Consider the following 16,450-nt stretch of genomic DNA (forward strand, 5'->3'; position numbering starts at 1 on the left):
ACATCCTTCTGAATCTGCTTAGTGTATTCATCTCTTGGTCTCCCTACACGATTTTTACCCTCCACGCTGCCCTCCAATGCTAAATTTGTCATCCCTTGATGCCTCAGAACATGTCCTACCAACCGGTCCCTTCTTTTTGCAAGTTGTGCCACAAAATCCTCTTCTCCCCAATTCTATTCAGTACCTCCTCATTAGATATGTGATCTACCCATCTAATCTTCGCCATTCTTCGGCAGCACCACATTTCGAAAGCTTCTATTCTCTATTATCGTCCATGTTTCACTTCCATACATGGCTACACACCATACAAATACTTTCAGAAACGACTTCCCTACTCTTAAATCTATACTCGATGTTAACAAATTTCTCTTCATCAGAAACGCTTTCCTTGCCATTGCCAGTCTACATTTTATAGCCTCTCTACTTCGACCATCATCAGTTATTTTGCTCCCCAAATAGCAAAATTCCTTTACTACTTTAAGTGTCTCATTTCCTAATCTAATTCCCTCAGCATCACCCGACTTAGTTCGACTACATTCCGTTATCCTCGTTTTGTTCATCTTATATCCTCCTTTCAAGACACTGTCCATTCCGTTCAACTGCTCTTCCAAGTCCTTTGCTGTCTCTGACAGAATCACAATGTCATCGGCGAACCTCAAAGTTTTTATTTCTTCTCCATGGATTTTAATACCTACTCCGTATTTTTCTTTTGTTTCCTTTACTGCTTGCTCAATATACATATTGAATAACATCTGGGAGAGGCTACAACCCTGTCTCACTCCCTTCCCAACGACTGCTTTCCTTTATTGCTCCTCGACTCTTATAACTGCCATCTGGTTTCTGTACAAATTGTAAATAGCCAATCGCTCCCTGTATTCTACCCCTGCCACCTTTAGAATTTGAAAGAGGGTATTCTAGTCAACATTGTCAAACGCTTTCTCTAAGTCTTCAAATGCTAGAAACGTAGGTTTGCCTTTCCTTAATCTTTCTTCTAAGATAAGTCGTAAGGTCAGTATTGCCCCACGTGTTCCAACATTTCTACGGAATCCAAACTGATCTTTCCCGAGGTCGGCTTCTACCAGTTTTTCCATTCTTCTGTAAAGAATTCGCGTTAGTATTTTGCAGCTGTGACTTATTAAACTGATATTTCGGTAATTTTCACATCTGTCAACACCTGCTTTCTTTGGGATTAGAATTATTATATTCTTCTTGAAGTCTGAGGGTATTTCACCTGTCTCATACACCTTGCTCACCAGATGGTAGAGCTTTGTCAGGACTGGGTCTCCAAAGGCTGTCAGTAGTTCTAATGGAATGTTGTCTACTCCCGGGGCCTTGTTTCGACTAAGGTCTTTCAGTGCTCTGTCAAACTCTTCACGCAGTATCATATCTCCCATTTCATCTTCATCTACATCCTCTTCCATTTCCATAATATTGTCCTCAAGTACATCGCCCTTGTATAGACCCTCTATGTACTCCTTCCACCTTTCTGCTTTCCCTTCTTTGCTTAGAACTGGGTTTCCATCTGAGCTTTTGATATTCATACAAGTGGCTCTCTTTTCTCCGAAGACCTCTTTAATTTTCTTGTAGGCAGTATCTATCTTACTCCTAGTGAGATAAGCCTCTACATACTTACATTTGTCCTCTAGCCATCCCTGCATAGCCAATTTGCACTTTCTGTCGATCTCTTTTTTGAGAAGTTTGTATTCCTTTTTGCCTGCTTCATTTACTGCATTTTTATATTTTCTCCTTTCGTCAATTAAATTCAGTATTTCTTCTGTTACCCAAGGATTTCTACTAGCCCTCGTCTTTTTACCTACTTGATCCTCTGCTGCCTTCACTAATTCATCCCTCAAAGCTACCCATTCTTCTTCTACTGTATTTCTTTCCACCATTCATGTCAATTGTTCCCTTATGCTCTCCCTGAAACTCTGTACAACCTCTGGTTTAGTCAGTTTATCCAGGTCCCATCTCCTTAAATTCCCACCTTTTTCCAGTTTCTTCAGTTTTAATCTACAGTTTATATCCAATAGACTGTGGTCAGAGTCCATATCTGCCCCTGGAAATGTCTTACAGTTTGAAACCTGGTTCCTAAATCTCTGTCTTATCATTATATAATCTATCTGATACCTTCTAGTATCTCCAGGATTCTTCCATGTATTCAATATATCGATTATAGGTAGCTAAATATCTTTATGAGAGAGAGTCCAGGAAACACTGCAATACCTATGAAAGTCTTAAATAAACATGCTGTTGTATGCCTAGGGAGTTTATAGAGTTGGTTTTCAGTAAAATATTAGAAAAAAAGCAACACGCCTCTAAGTGAGAGTGGATATGTAAATAAGATGTACGAAGGTAAGAGAATGTCCCAGGAAGAACGTGTTTTTGAGTAAAAGGCGTTCTTCTTTTTTATCATAGTTCTGTTTCAACGCACTTTGCCCAAAGTACGCCATGTGAGCAAATTCAATATTTGAGTCAAAGCGTTTCAAGGCTAAAATACAAAAAACAAAACACTTTCTAAACATGGCTTGAAGGTCCAACGGTATCGGCCAGCCGCTATGTCATCCTCAGACCTTAGGCGTCACTGGAAGTGGATACGGAGAGGCATGCGGTCTGCAGACCGCTCTCCCGACCGTTATCAGTTTTCATGATCAGTGGCGCTATGGGACTTCAGCAGGTAGCTCCTCAATTTGCCTTACAAGGGCTGCCTTACAAGGGCTGAGTGCACTCTGTATGCCAACAGCACTCGGCAGACCCAGACGGTGTCCCATCCAAGTGATCGCCAAGCCCAACAGTGCTTAACTACGGTGATCTAGCGGGAACCGGTGGTACTGCAGTGGGAAGGCATTTGGCAGCCTCAAATACACTGGCTGAATAAAACCGCAATAAAAAAATTAATGTATAGTAATGAAATTTCAGGAATACTTTTGCCTATGTAATGTATTTCAGCGATTAACAATTTCAGTGATTAACAGCGCAGGATCACAGGTTAATGTGTGAGATAAGCCATTGCAAATGTGAATTGCTGGTATATTAATAACCGGTGAACCGCCAGAATGATGAATGCGAGCATACAAACGTGCATGCATTGTGTTGTACAGGTGCCGGATGTCAGTTTGTGGGATGGAGTTCCATGTGTGCTGCGCTTAGTCGGTCAGTAGAGGAATGGTTGGTTAACGCTGGTTGTGGATGACGCTGGAGCTGCCGTCCGACGATGTTCCATATGTATTCGACTGGGGGAGCTGAAGACAGAACAGATGACGATGTTTGGTTTGTGGGGCGCTCAAGTGCGCGGTTATCAGTGCCCGTACAAATTCCCAACCTTTGCTCAGTCCAATCTCGCCACATGCATGACTGATGATGGAAAACACCTTGTCATCTCAAGGCAGGTGACGATAGAACAGCCCAAGGCAACGTATCAACACTCTTCAGAGCATTTGGGGTTACAAGAGCGATATGTGGGTGAGCGTTATCCTGTTGAAAACGTCTCCTGAAATGCTGTTCATGAATGGCAAGAGACCAGGACGATCCACCAGATTGACGCACAAATTTGCAGTCAGGGTGCATGGGATAACCACGAGAATGCTCCTGCTTTCATACAAAATCGCACCCCAGACCATAATTCCAGGTTAGGTCCAGTGTGTCTCACACACAGACAGGTTGGTTGCAGGCTCTTAATTGGCCTCTTTCTTACTAACACACGGCCTTCACTGGCAACGAGGTAGATCCAGATTTCATCAGAAAACACAATAGATGTCCACTCTGTCCTCCAATGAGTCCTCGCTTGACACCACTGAAGTTGCAAATAGCGGTGGATAAGTGTCAGTGGAATGAACGCTAAAGGGCATCGGGCTTTAAACTGTCCTTGAAGTAACCGATTTGTAACAGTTCGCTGTGGCACTGTGATGATAATTTCTGCTCAGTTTGTTGCTACAGATGCAGTTTTATGCACCAGAATCACACACCGAACATGATAGTGTTCCCTCTCGGTAGTGCCACGTGGCCGTCCGGAGCCTGGTTTTCTTGCGGCCGCACATTCTCGTGATCACCCCTGCCAGCAATCAAATATTTCTGCGGTATCTTAGAAGAAATATCCAACTTCTCGTAGCCCTTTTTTCAAGACCTCGTTCAGACCCAGTATTCTTGACTAACATCAACTTATGACGTCCAATCTCAAAGGGTAACTATCGCCCACGACCGTTACAGCGTGTATTTGAAGCAAACCTGGTTTGCATCGTTATAGTTGCGCTGCTAGCGCCACTTATGCGACTGGCGCGAAAGTTGAATAGATGTCATATTTCGGATGTAATATTTCAGATTTAGAAATATGCCTACAAGCTTTCCCTTACATCACAAAACTCCTTCTTGGCGTTGCAATTTTTTTCCGTCTGTGTATCTTCCGTTCTGGCAACAGAGGACACTATCGTTTGCCAGAGTTGGTGAGCAGCTTTGACTGTCCAATTAACTCAGCTTATGAATCGGCTAAAATCGTTAGCCAGAAAGTACACTAACGTGAACAGATGTGAATTTCATCGAGTCACTCCAGATGAATTGCATAATATGTGTCAGGTTTCTTTTTATCATCTGCAATGTAATTGACAGGAGAAATGTCTTCTGTATAGTCTTTAACTCATCTTTTTTGGTGTAGAGCCACCAGATTCTGAATATTGTCTTGATGACTGTTTTGTCAACGGAATGAAGCGAAGAGCAAAAAATCTCATCAATAGGCTCATACCGTCAATAGTATCCCGTTTCAACATCCAATCCTAATTAATAAATTCGTTCCTGCCCTTGCCCTTGTTTTTCGTTGGCATTCACCAAATACGAAACGTAGTTTCCGCATAGTTTCCTTATAGTTACAAGTTCATTTAAAATTTACCATTGCATCTGGTACATCGATGGCGTCAAGTGTTTCATACACCTTTATTCTCTCATCGTCTATTATTGTACTGAGCACTTCTCAATGTTTTGAGCAGTGCCTGCAGTTTCGGCATATTCCTTATGTACATCATATACACGAGACATATGGCCAAGAGTGAACTGAGACCCCCATTTATTAACTGTTGGAAATAAATGATGAGACTTTATAAAGCTTCACCAACTTTCACGAATCCCTGTTGATGATAAACGTCCAAAACAATTTTATGACGACAAACTGTTCGATGTTATCACTTGAATGAAATATATACAGACCGACTACTCTAAGAAAGCCGTGTAAACAACAGTATTATATAAAACAAGTGGACGGTTGTTTCGTAGATATGTGGATATAAAATTAATGCATAAATGTGTCAACTCTGGACCAGAAAAAAATGTTTTCCACCTGTGCATTGTACACTGTCTGGTCACTTATTTACGACAATTTCATTTTCCTCATTGTCGGAAGATCTTGGTTTGTTTCGGAATACATTTAAAACTAAAGAGTTTTTAGTAAAAAACTTACACATAATTTTCTGCCTGGACCACGCTTTATTTATCCATACTGATTTCGTCAAATTTCCTGGATGAGACAGAAACGCAAGGGAAAAAACAATACAGTGTCACGTCAAACAGTAATCAAACGTACCATCATGTGTGCAGACATCGACGATGGTAGTCTGCTGAAACGAGTAATAAATGTGAAAAAATTAAAAGCGAAGTAGATAGTTAGTTTTGTACATTGCTTCTTCGTGGTCACTAACCATATAACCACTTTCCGTCTTCCAGTATCAAAACTTAGTCAGGAAGTGGCTTCTGACTGTGGTCGATCAGTCAGTTTGGCTGTGGTCAGATCTGAGGATACACCACCCCAGAAACTATCGGTGAAGGATTTGATTCTCCATAGATCCTCCACGATCACCGACCAGTGCTCAAACACCAATGAAGCACACGCACTGTGACTGTGGATGTAACGTACAGATTGACCATACCTACTCACTGATGAACTCTCGTTATCCCCTGAATCCAATCCAGTTCCTATAGAACCCATTTCTCTTATTGTGTTTTACGAATCACCGCCCAGCTTACATTGCATTAGCTCGAAGTGACATTTTTGCTGCCAGTGTTTGCCCTTTACCTTCATCAGGAAATGCAAAATAAAACTGCGCGGAAAAAAATATTACATGCACCTTAAGATACGCAACCCAATTTACATCGTCCTTAAGGACGCCAGTTAAGTACGTGAGGGTTCTCTCTCTCTCTCTCTCTCTCTCTCTCTCTCTCTCTCTCTCTCTTTTACATTGGTTCCCTCTGGCCCCTTGATGAAACGTAGTGGGAAACCATCTTTCACGTAAGGTTTACCCCATGATTAAGTTTTTGCTTCAGACCGCTAAAAACACCTATTATGTTGCTCGGAATTGAGTCTATAAAACTAAACGTTCTTCGTTATAATGATAAATATTCTCCGAATTAAAAATTTGAAGGGAGATTTTACATTGGCTGTCGTGCCCTTAAATGAGATTCGGTGAGATTTTGCAGCACCCCTGTCAGCATATTGAGCTCACGTAATTAATGGACATCTCCTTACCTGGAGTGGATGTTGTAAGCGGTATAACCCATCTGAAGCTGTATTAAGTATTTTATGGACCAATGTTATCTTGATAATTAGTACAGAAACCCACATACAAATTTTGGGGTAATCATCTTGTTGTCTGACCAGGAGTTATCTGTGGGCCTGAAGGAGTCTCAGATACTGTAGTCAGTTCAACGAGTGAACAGCCATAACATACAAAGTGCGCTCGGCTTAGCTCGGCTACTTCGTGCGTGTAGCTCACTCAGTCACTTGAAACGATTTTGTACACATGTCTGTTTCAACGCAGATCGTTAAAACTCGTTTCCCAGTCACATGACTTCGGTATTGCAGGCAGCCTTGCGCTCTGCAGTTACCAGCTGGCAACAGCCTTGCTGGCTGTCAGAACTCTTCTTTAGCCGTGCGGAGGACAGCGAATCCCACAATGCGGTGACTGGCCCAGCGTATGCCTGTCATAATTATGACCAGTTGCTGGAACCCAGAGTATACGCCGGCCGGAGTGGCCGAGCGGTTCTAGGCGCTACAGTCAGGAACCGCGTGACCGCTATGGTCGCAGGTTCGAATCCTGCCTTGGGCATCGATGTGTGTGATGTCCTTCGGTTAGTTAGGTTTAAGTAGTTCTAAGTTCTAGGGGACTGGTGACCTCAGAAGTTAAGTCCCATAGTGCTCAGAGCCATTTGAACCGGAGTATATGCTGTTTGTTACACATACTCCTTGATTACAAAAGTCGTAGGATAGCGATAAGCAGATATATAGAGATGACGGTACTATCGCTTACACAAGCTATCAAAAGGTAGTTCATTGACCGAGCTGTCATTTGTGCTTATGTGACTCATGTGCAGAGGTTTCCGACGTGATTAAGGCCGCACGATATCAATTACCAGACTTCGAACGCAGAATGTTGGTTGGAGGTATACGAATAGTACATTCGATTTCGGAAATCGTTAGGGAATTCAGTACTCCGAGATCCTCGGTATTAAGAGTGTGTGGAGAATACCAAATTTCAGGTATTACCCCTCAGCAAGGACAACGCAGTGACCGACGGGCTTTACTTAATGATCGAGAGCAGTGTCGTTTGCGTAGAGTTGTCGATGCCAACAGACGAGCAACACTCAGTGAAATAACCGTAGAAATCAATGTGGGACGTACGACGAACGCATCCGTTAGGACAGAGCGGCGAAATGTGGCATTAATAGGCTATGGCAGCAGACCACCAACACGAGTGCCTTTGATAACAGCATAACATCGCCAGCAACATCTCTCCTGGACTCGTGACCATACCGGTTGGACCCTAGACGACTGGAAAACCGTGGCACGGCCAAATAAATCTCGATTTCACTTGGTAAGAGCTGGTAGTAGGGTTCGAGTGTGGCGCAGACCACACAAAGCCATGAATCCAAAATGTGAACGAGGCACTGTGCAAGCTGGTGGTGACTCCGTAATTGCGAGAGCTGTGTTTACACGGAATGGTCTGGGTCCTCTGGTCCAACTATACCGATCATTGACTTAGAGACCATTTGAAGCGATTCAAGGACTTCATGTTCCAAAACAACGATGGAATTTTTACGGCTGTCAATGGGCCATGTCACCGGCCCACAGTTATTCATGATTGACTTAAAGATCATTCTGGATAACTCGAGCGAATGACTTGGCGGCCAACCCATCGAACATTTACATCTACATTTATACTCCGCAAGCCACCCAAGGTGTGTGGCGGAGAGCATTTGTGGGACATAACTGAGAGGTAGGTCATTTCGTGCACAAAACCCTGCACCGACAACAATTTCGCAGTTATGGACAGCTATAGAGGTTGCATGGTTCAGTAATTCTGCAGGGGACTTCCAATGACGTGTTCAGCCCATGCCACGTCGAGTTGCTGCAGTAAGCCGGTCAAAAGGACGTCCGACACGTATTAGGAGCTATCCCACGACTTTCGTCAACTCAGAGTAATAGCAAACGTGTTGTAAATAGGACGGACCCTGATACAACTCGCCGCGTGTCTGGAAGAGGCGATCGAATTGGTGCCCCACTTATTCATCTCGGTCTATATTTTCTCTCTTTCCTTGGGTTTATCGCATCGTAGAGGGTAGGCAGTTCTGATGATTCATGAAATTTATTTATTTTTAACTTTTGTAGCTGTGTCCTCTATCTGGCGCCACAATCGTCAGTTGAACTAAGGGAGGGAAGTCGCTTGTGTCCTCTGTCTTTGAATCATGTAGATTCTATTCTATGCCTTATGGTACTTCAGCTGCCCGTGTACTGTATTTTCTGAGGCGGGCTTTGAGAACCAGCCCAGCTTTTTCCAGAACAGGTGTGGAAAACCACCTAAATTCACACTCACTCTAGTCGATCTAACAGACTAACGGTCACAATTTCCCAGCTAGTACGTATCGTACTGCCAAGAACGTGGCTACAAGTAATATCCTTCATCATCCTTAGGGAAGCAATCACCATGTAACGGAGACACGATTTCCACAGATGGATTCGTAAAAAAAATCTCTCGGAAGTGTTTCACACGTATGGTACATTCCCTGGAGATTGTTACAGAAACTTTCCCCATATCATAAAGCACCCACAGTACTTCTGAGTACGGTCGCATGCTGCGCACTGGTCGAGTTTAGCGGCAGTACCGAGTGGGATGAGGCGTGTATGGGAATTTCGATTGAGAAGGGAGGCGTGGGCGGGTAGTCCGTGCAGTTGTGCAAAGTCGCTATGCTAGGATGGCGTAGTGGCTACAGCATGTGCGTAGTGAGCGGGATACCCGCGTCAGAATCCCGCCCTCGGCACTGATTTTAATACGTCGCTTCAGTCCGCGTATGCATAAAATGACTCGTCGGTGTAAGTTTGGAACGACATACAGTGGCGCCAGCGGGGCCGCGCTCGTCCACCTGCTCGCTTGTAACAGCCAGGAGCACCCAGCACTCTGCCCGGTAACTCTTTGGTTGTGTCCGGAAGGCCGTTTTGAAGCGTCAGCGGCGCGTTCAGCAGTTCACCAAATTCCTGGGTGGCAGCTGCGCTACCGTGAAAAATTGAGAGCTTACACGGAGTGAGAGGCGAGCTGGCTAGGGCAGCAAAACAAGTCGGCAGCCCCACCTGGCAGCCGTACTCGTACTGCGCCGCGGCACTACAAACAGCCGCTGCGTGCGACGTGCCGACAGCTGCCGCTGGTAATGGCGTGCCACTCCGTTTCACAACTAAGCTCTTACTCTCTTCATACGGTACTACCTGGCTGTGAGCGTGTCGGGTGCCTTTACGTTAACACAAACCGTGCTCGCGACAACGTCGTTACTGCCAGAAAAGACCTGCTCCTGCTGTACGGTGATGCGTCGGCGTCGCGCTTTATAAAAGTAGCGGAAAGGAGTGAAAGCCAATAATCCGAAAATCTGAAGTAGCGCAAAGCAGTTTTCACAATAATGGACGTATGGAGAGAGAACTTTCTTGAAATAATGAAGTTAGTTACAGAATTATTGTTAAAGAGATAGGGATTGACGACAGCTTGGCTAGCGAGCCAGGGTGTGAATCGGACGTTCAAAAAACCTTCGATCCCCCCCCCCCCCCCCCCCCCCCTGAAAGTGTCCTCCACAGAAGGGGTCGGAACGCTGGGCTTTAATGGAAAATCCATCCGGCCACGGCACAACAGCCCGATATACACTACCAAACATTAAAATTGCTACACCAAGAAGAAATGCAGATGATAAACGGGTATTCATTGGACAAATATATTATACTAGAACTGAGATGTGTGTACATTTTCACGCAATTTGGGTGCATAGATCCAGAGAAATCAGTACCCAGAACAACCACCTCTGGCCGTAACAATGGCCTTGATTCGCTTGGGCATTGAATCAAACAGAGCTTGGATGGTGTGTACAGGTACAGCTGCCCATGCAGCTTCAACAGGATATCACAGTTCATCAAGAGTAGTGACTGGCGTATTGTGACGAGCCAGTTGCTCGGCCACCATTGACCAGACGGTTTCAATTGGGGAGAGATCTGGAGAATGTGCTGGCCAGGGCAACAGTCGAACATTTTCTGTATCCAGAAAGGCCCGTACAGGACCTGCAACATGCAGTCGTGCCTTATCTTGCTGAAATGTAGGGTTTCACAGGGACCGAATGAAGGGTAGAGCCACGGGTCGTAACACATCTGAAATGTAGCTTCTACTGTTCAAAGTGCCGTCAATGCGAACAAGAGGTGACCGTGACGTGTAACCAATGGCACCCCATACCATCACGCCGGGTGATACGCCAGTATGGCGATGACGAATACACGCTTCCAATGTGCGTTCACCGCGATGTCGCCAAACACGGATGCGACCATCTTGATGCTGTAAACTGGATTCATCCGAAAAAATGACGTTTTGCCATTCGTGCACCTGATTCGTCATTGAGTACACCATCTCAGGCGCTCCTGTCTCGACTGCTACTGATACGAAAAAAGGGCAGATGTAGGGTTATAGTATTTTAATAGTATTTTAGCCGAACATCGGTAACGTATGTCTCTTGAAGGATTCTGTCATAAGCGATAGTAGATGCAGGTGAACATATAAATCCTAACTTCCTAATTTTCGTTCGGCATTGGTGACATCGTTGGCTATTCACTAACACTGGAATACTTCTTAAGTGAGTAATAGGTTCGAAGAAGACTTGACTATTAGAACCAAGTGTGTAGTATCGGACGCCGAATGTTAAGAACAAACGAAAGTAACAGCTGTGTGTCCTATGAAAGTGTAATAGGACCGGCGATGATTTCAGCAGCGCTAAGAAATTTATCAGTTAGTTTAAGCAGCACTATCTTTTCCTCACGATGCCATCTACAAGCAAGTATCGTAGCTGGATGGTCATAAGAAAATGCTGAGCGACTTGGTCAGAATTCCCATTTGCTGTAATGAGTGGTACCTCTCTTTAAATGAGTATCAGTACGAGGTAAGGTATATAAGGTAACGTACATAAGGAGCGCGACAATATCTCCTTACAAGATTAGTAGCTACCTTCTGGAGCCCACGATGACATATGATAATCCAAGATTTTAAACATGGCTGCAGCAGCAACTGTTAAAATTCTTCACAATAAAAGGATGACAGCCAAAAACAGTTGCAGGATAAAATTTTTTATCCTGCAACTGTTTTTGGCTGTCATCCTTTTATTGTGAACGTATGATAATGCTAAGAAGCGATACAAAGTGGGAGGAAGACGGTAAATCAGTAGTACGGAAGGCGTACCAAAAATCTGAATTAGTTGGAAAAGAAGAGGGAAAGCGCAGGAAATCAGATATGGGACGTTAGCAGAAGCAGTGTTCCAGCATTTCAAGTCGTTATTAAGTATGGTAGCCATGACTCATCGTCATCATAATGAGAGGGGGTACTTAATGTTATTCGGTAAACGCGTCTAATTCAATTACTCGTTACTGTATTTTATTTTCTCTCATTTTCTGCTCCTCTTTTTTTAGATCTTGTTTACCTGATTATTAAAAACTACTACGGAAAACATGAAATAGAAGCAGTGCTTCCCTTGTTTATGTAGTGTTCGTGGGAAATTTCGAGAAAGTGAACACGACGACAAGTAGTCTATTGCAGCATAGCAAACTGTTACTTCACCAATACTGTAAATAAAGGTGAAAGTCGGCTTTACCTACTCGTAATTCACTACGTTTTACGTAAATATTTGAAAACAGAATAGACATTAGAATTTATTAAACATTTCCGAACTGTAGGCTAATTCCTTGCCTATTGGTAATGCAAGAAACACGTAAGGGAAACCATTAAGAAAACATGATTGTCTGTAAAAATATTTCTCCGTCAGGATACTGTAAAGTGTGATAGTAAGTATGCATTACGCCTTCTCAGAGTTCAGATGTCGACTGAATATTATTATTACTTTTCTTGTGGACCAAACCGAAGGCAGCACTGTATCACCAAGAGACACTACGTTAAAAATATTGGCCGTTGTTCCACTTGAAAATAAAGGCACATTATACTCACAGAAAGCAATATAATTTTGGTTATCACTGTTAGCATTCAACCGCGATTCTTATACATATATTTTAACAACGTGTTTCAAGAGACAATGCTCTCATCATCAGGTTGTAAAGTCTAGACGAGGACCCACAATCCAATATACTTTTAATTCTGTTTTACTCTATGGACTTCCCAACTATTTGTGATGGTATTTTGTCTTTTTAGTCCGTTTAATTTCATGACATAGACTTTACAACCTGATGATGAGAGCATTGTCTCTTGAAACGCGTTGTTAAAATATATGTATAAGAATCGCGGTTGAATGCTAACAGTGATAACCAGTATAACGACAACTGCTACCTCGACTCCATAATGGATTATATTAAATCAATATAATTTTGCAACAGTATGAATCCTTGAAAGTGCACACTTCATAATACTGGGCACATAGAGCTCACAGGAGTGAATGAGATCAAGAAGAATGCAATATCCATGTCTCTCCGAGTAATATATTTCTGGATTTTTTTCACAGGTATGTGAGATACGTCTTCGACAGTATAAAGCGGGATAAGCGTTCTCTGTTCTCAGAAGAATGGGAGAGCTGAAGATACAGTCAAGCGATTTCTATAAGAATGTAAAATAATGTAAGAGATAGGGAGACACATGGAGGAGGACGCGAAAATAATTAGGAAATGAAGAAAGACATGTTAGAGTTAGCTATGTGTAATGTACTGAGTCATCAGTTTGACAGCGCCATGTTTTTATGGCCTCCTATAAAGAGGACATTCTATCTACAAGACAGGACATTTTGTTCGGCCAGTGACTTAGCCATCATGTAGATATATGTAAGACGACTTGTAAAACTCACAAGATATGCTTTAAGTCGCTGTAGTAAGACGAATTCGCAATAACGGATGGAAATATAAATGTTTCCTTAGATGAAATTTGAAACATTTTTTGAAAAACTGAGGTATAGTAAAGCGAAACAAACTGTTAATTAATGAAAATTTGTGTGTAATACGGTGAATCATCAATGATGTGTAAGTATCTGCTGACATCGACGTTACAATATTTACGAAAACCCAGGTGTTGATCAAAGGGAAGGACAACGTTGTACGAGCAAAGAAAACATTAGTCGGTGCGATTGACGCGTAAAATCCTAAAATCTGTCTGTAGCAGATGGAATCCTACTGTTATTCTGGCTTGGCTTTAGCGAAATGCTATGCCTAACTTGACAGATTAAATTGCTTTGTTACAAATGTGATTTGCTATCAGCCTGTACTGCGTGGTACAGCGATTGCAAAAGCGGCGCAACTCATGTGGAGCCGTAAAGAACGACTGCTGCGTCTAGATGCTGGCTCAGGTGCGCAGCTATGCGGAATATGGAAACACAGGGAAGATACGTCTGTAGAGGATTTATAATTAACAAAGAGATATCGTTGTGACAAGATTCATTGTCACGCAGGTAAAGAATCTCTTGTAAATGGTTCCGTAGACTGTGTAAAAGTCAAGAATACAACATTCATACTTTTACTGTGCCAGATTTGCAGCCGCGTGTCGCCATTGGCCACAATGAAAGAAAGTCTGAAATGAAGGTTAGTGGAAAACGATCCAAGAACTGTGCAGTATAGTATTCTTCCCTGAAAACGACAGTGTCTGTGCGGTCTGTGAGTATATTGTAAAAGTTTCGACTCACAGAAACCACGCGAAGTTCCCTTTCTGTAGTACCGTTTGCCACATAACTGCTACAGTATTACCGCTCTCGTTCCAAGAAAATGTTGCAAGTTTTACTTCTCGAAGCTCAGTCTATTGTAGCTTCTGCTAAGTCGCATACCTGTCCACAGAACGTTAATAATGGAAAACGTGATATTTTATCAATAATACACAATACTATAACGGTTTGACTGAACATAACGATAGTGGTCGTAGCTTTAACTTTGTGTACTCCAGAACATGCTTCGAGCTTAGGTTTTAATATCCCGTCTGAAGTGCGGTCCTTAGAGAGAAAATTACTCGAAACGGAACAAATCGATGATTAATAGTTACTGAGGATTCTATCACGCACCTCAAACAATGATTTCTATGTTAAGTATTGCATTCTGTTCTGAACAGTGTGCAACATTTGGTTAGAATAGTATTTCGAATTTCTGCTTGGGGCAGCAAAACTATTTACATATTACTATCCCGTACAAGTGACTTGATGGTGACTGTCCTATACTATATCTAAAGTGCTTACCTGAATCTCCAGAAGACAGTAAAACTCTAGATTATGCAATAACATCCACTAATTTATTGCTTTAACATTGAGTACTGATACCATATCCAAGTACAAAAATAAGTTTATAAAAGACTGAGACGTCAGTAACACAAACGTACTCTGTGGTCGAAGTATGTCATTATTTTACTATCGAATGTAGTGCTTACAAAAGGTCGTGATATTATGCCAATGTATTTGATAAAGCGGAAGCTAAAAGTGAAACATCGTCACGATATTTTGCTATATTTTTCAGCCCCGGTTCACACAGTCGGTATCATATCTAGTATCGACTTCTTAGCAAGTCTACATAAGATGACGTATTTCAAAAGAAAGCTAAAGCACATGAATTCAGAAATCGATTTGGACAGATAGCTGAAACGCTGTATGATGCTAGTCCAGAAGACTCCTACGACTATTTGATAAAAAAAATGTTCAAATGTGTGTGAAATCCTATGGGACTTAACTGTTAAGGTCATCAGTCCCTAAGCTTACACACTACTTAACCTAAATTATCCTAAGGACAAACACACACACCCATGCCCGAGAGAGGACTCGAACCTCCACCGGGAACGCTATTTGATCACCATGGACAAGTGCTCACTGTCCGCGAGACTATGAAGCAAAGGAAGCAGTGGAAAAATGTGGCTCCACCACCATCGAAAATGGCGAAGACGCAACCATCGTCATCGGACAAAATGATGCTGAGTGTTTCCTCGAACTACCATTGCCGGCGGTGGTGGCCGAGCGATTCTAGGTTCTTCAGTCCGGAACCTCGCGACTGCTACGGCATCAGGTTCGAATCCTGCCTCGGGCATGGATGAGTGTGATGTCCTTAGGTTAAATGGTTCAAATGGCTCTGAGCACTATGGGACTTAACGTCTGAGGTCATCAGTCCCCTAACTAACCTAAGGACATCACACACATCCATGCCAGAGGCAGGATTCGATCCTGCGACCGTAGCGGTCTTGCGGCTTCAGACTGTAGCGCCTAGAACCGCTCGGCCACTCCGGCCGGCTGTCCTTAGGTTAGTTAGGTTTAAGTAGCTCTAAACTCTAGGGGACTGATGACCTCAGCTGTTAAGTCCCATAGTGCTCAGAGCCTTTTGAACCATTTTGAACTACCATTGTGTGATGCTAGCAGGTAAGAGCAAACCGTCACAGGAGCATACAATCGAAATCTCCAGATGAGGGTATGGGACACTGTGAATGTCCATGGTAACGCACCTGCTTATTCTGAACAGGACACACCCAAACATGCTGCTATCAAATTTTGCCTCATCCCACGTACCTCTTGATAAGACTTCATTGACTTCTGCCTCTTTTCTCGTTTGAAGAAACCATTGTGTGGCAGGCATTTTCGAAAATATGAGTGTTCCTAAACTGCCCAGATGCAGACTTCTACAACCAAGGTCTCCGAAAAATCAGCTACCGTTGGGGAGAATGTGTCGCATTGAAGGATGAAAATGAGGACAAGGCCTAACACCATCATCAGGATTTCTGGCCGAGACTTGATTTTTTGGGAAGTGATAATTAAAATCATGACTACCCTTCGTCTACGCAACTACAGGTGATTGGATAATTTATATAACAGTGGTGTGCAGAAAGTAATACGATTTTGCAGTTTACTTTCTTAGTATTTTGCGGTACTCATCTCACTTTTATGCTCGTCTATGTAGCTAAGTGATCAGTGTGGATAACTGCCATGTAGAGGACCCAGGTTTGATTCCTTGTAC

The 16,450-nt window shown here is 43.0% G+C and overlaps 1 protein-coding gene across 1 annotated transcript in view; it reads right to left on the reverse strand.

Annotated features, from left to right (window-relative positions):
- The window catches only part of LOC124764283, a 332,221-nt gene that overhangs the window by 304,581 nt on the left and 11,190 nt on the right, over positions 1 to 16,450 (reverse strand). The window lies entirely within an intron of this gene.

The sequence above is a fragment of the Schistocerca piceifrons genome, chromosome 1 (genome assembly GCF_021461385.2).
Source record: "Schistocerca piceifrons isolate TAMUIC-IGC-003096 chromosome 1, iqSchPice1.1, whole genome shotgun sequence".
Lineage (NCBI taxonomy): Eukaryota > Metazoa > Arthropoda > Insecta > Orthoptera > Acrididae > Schistocerca > Schistocerca piceifrons.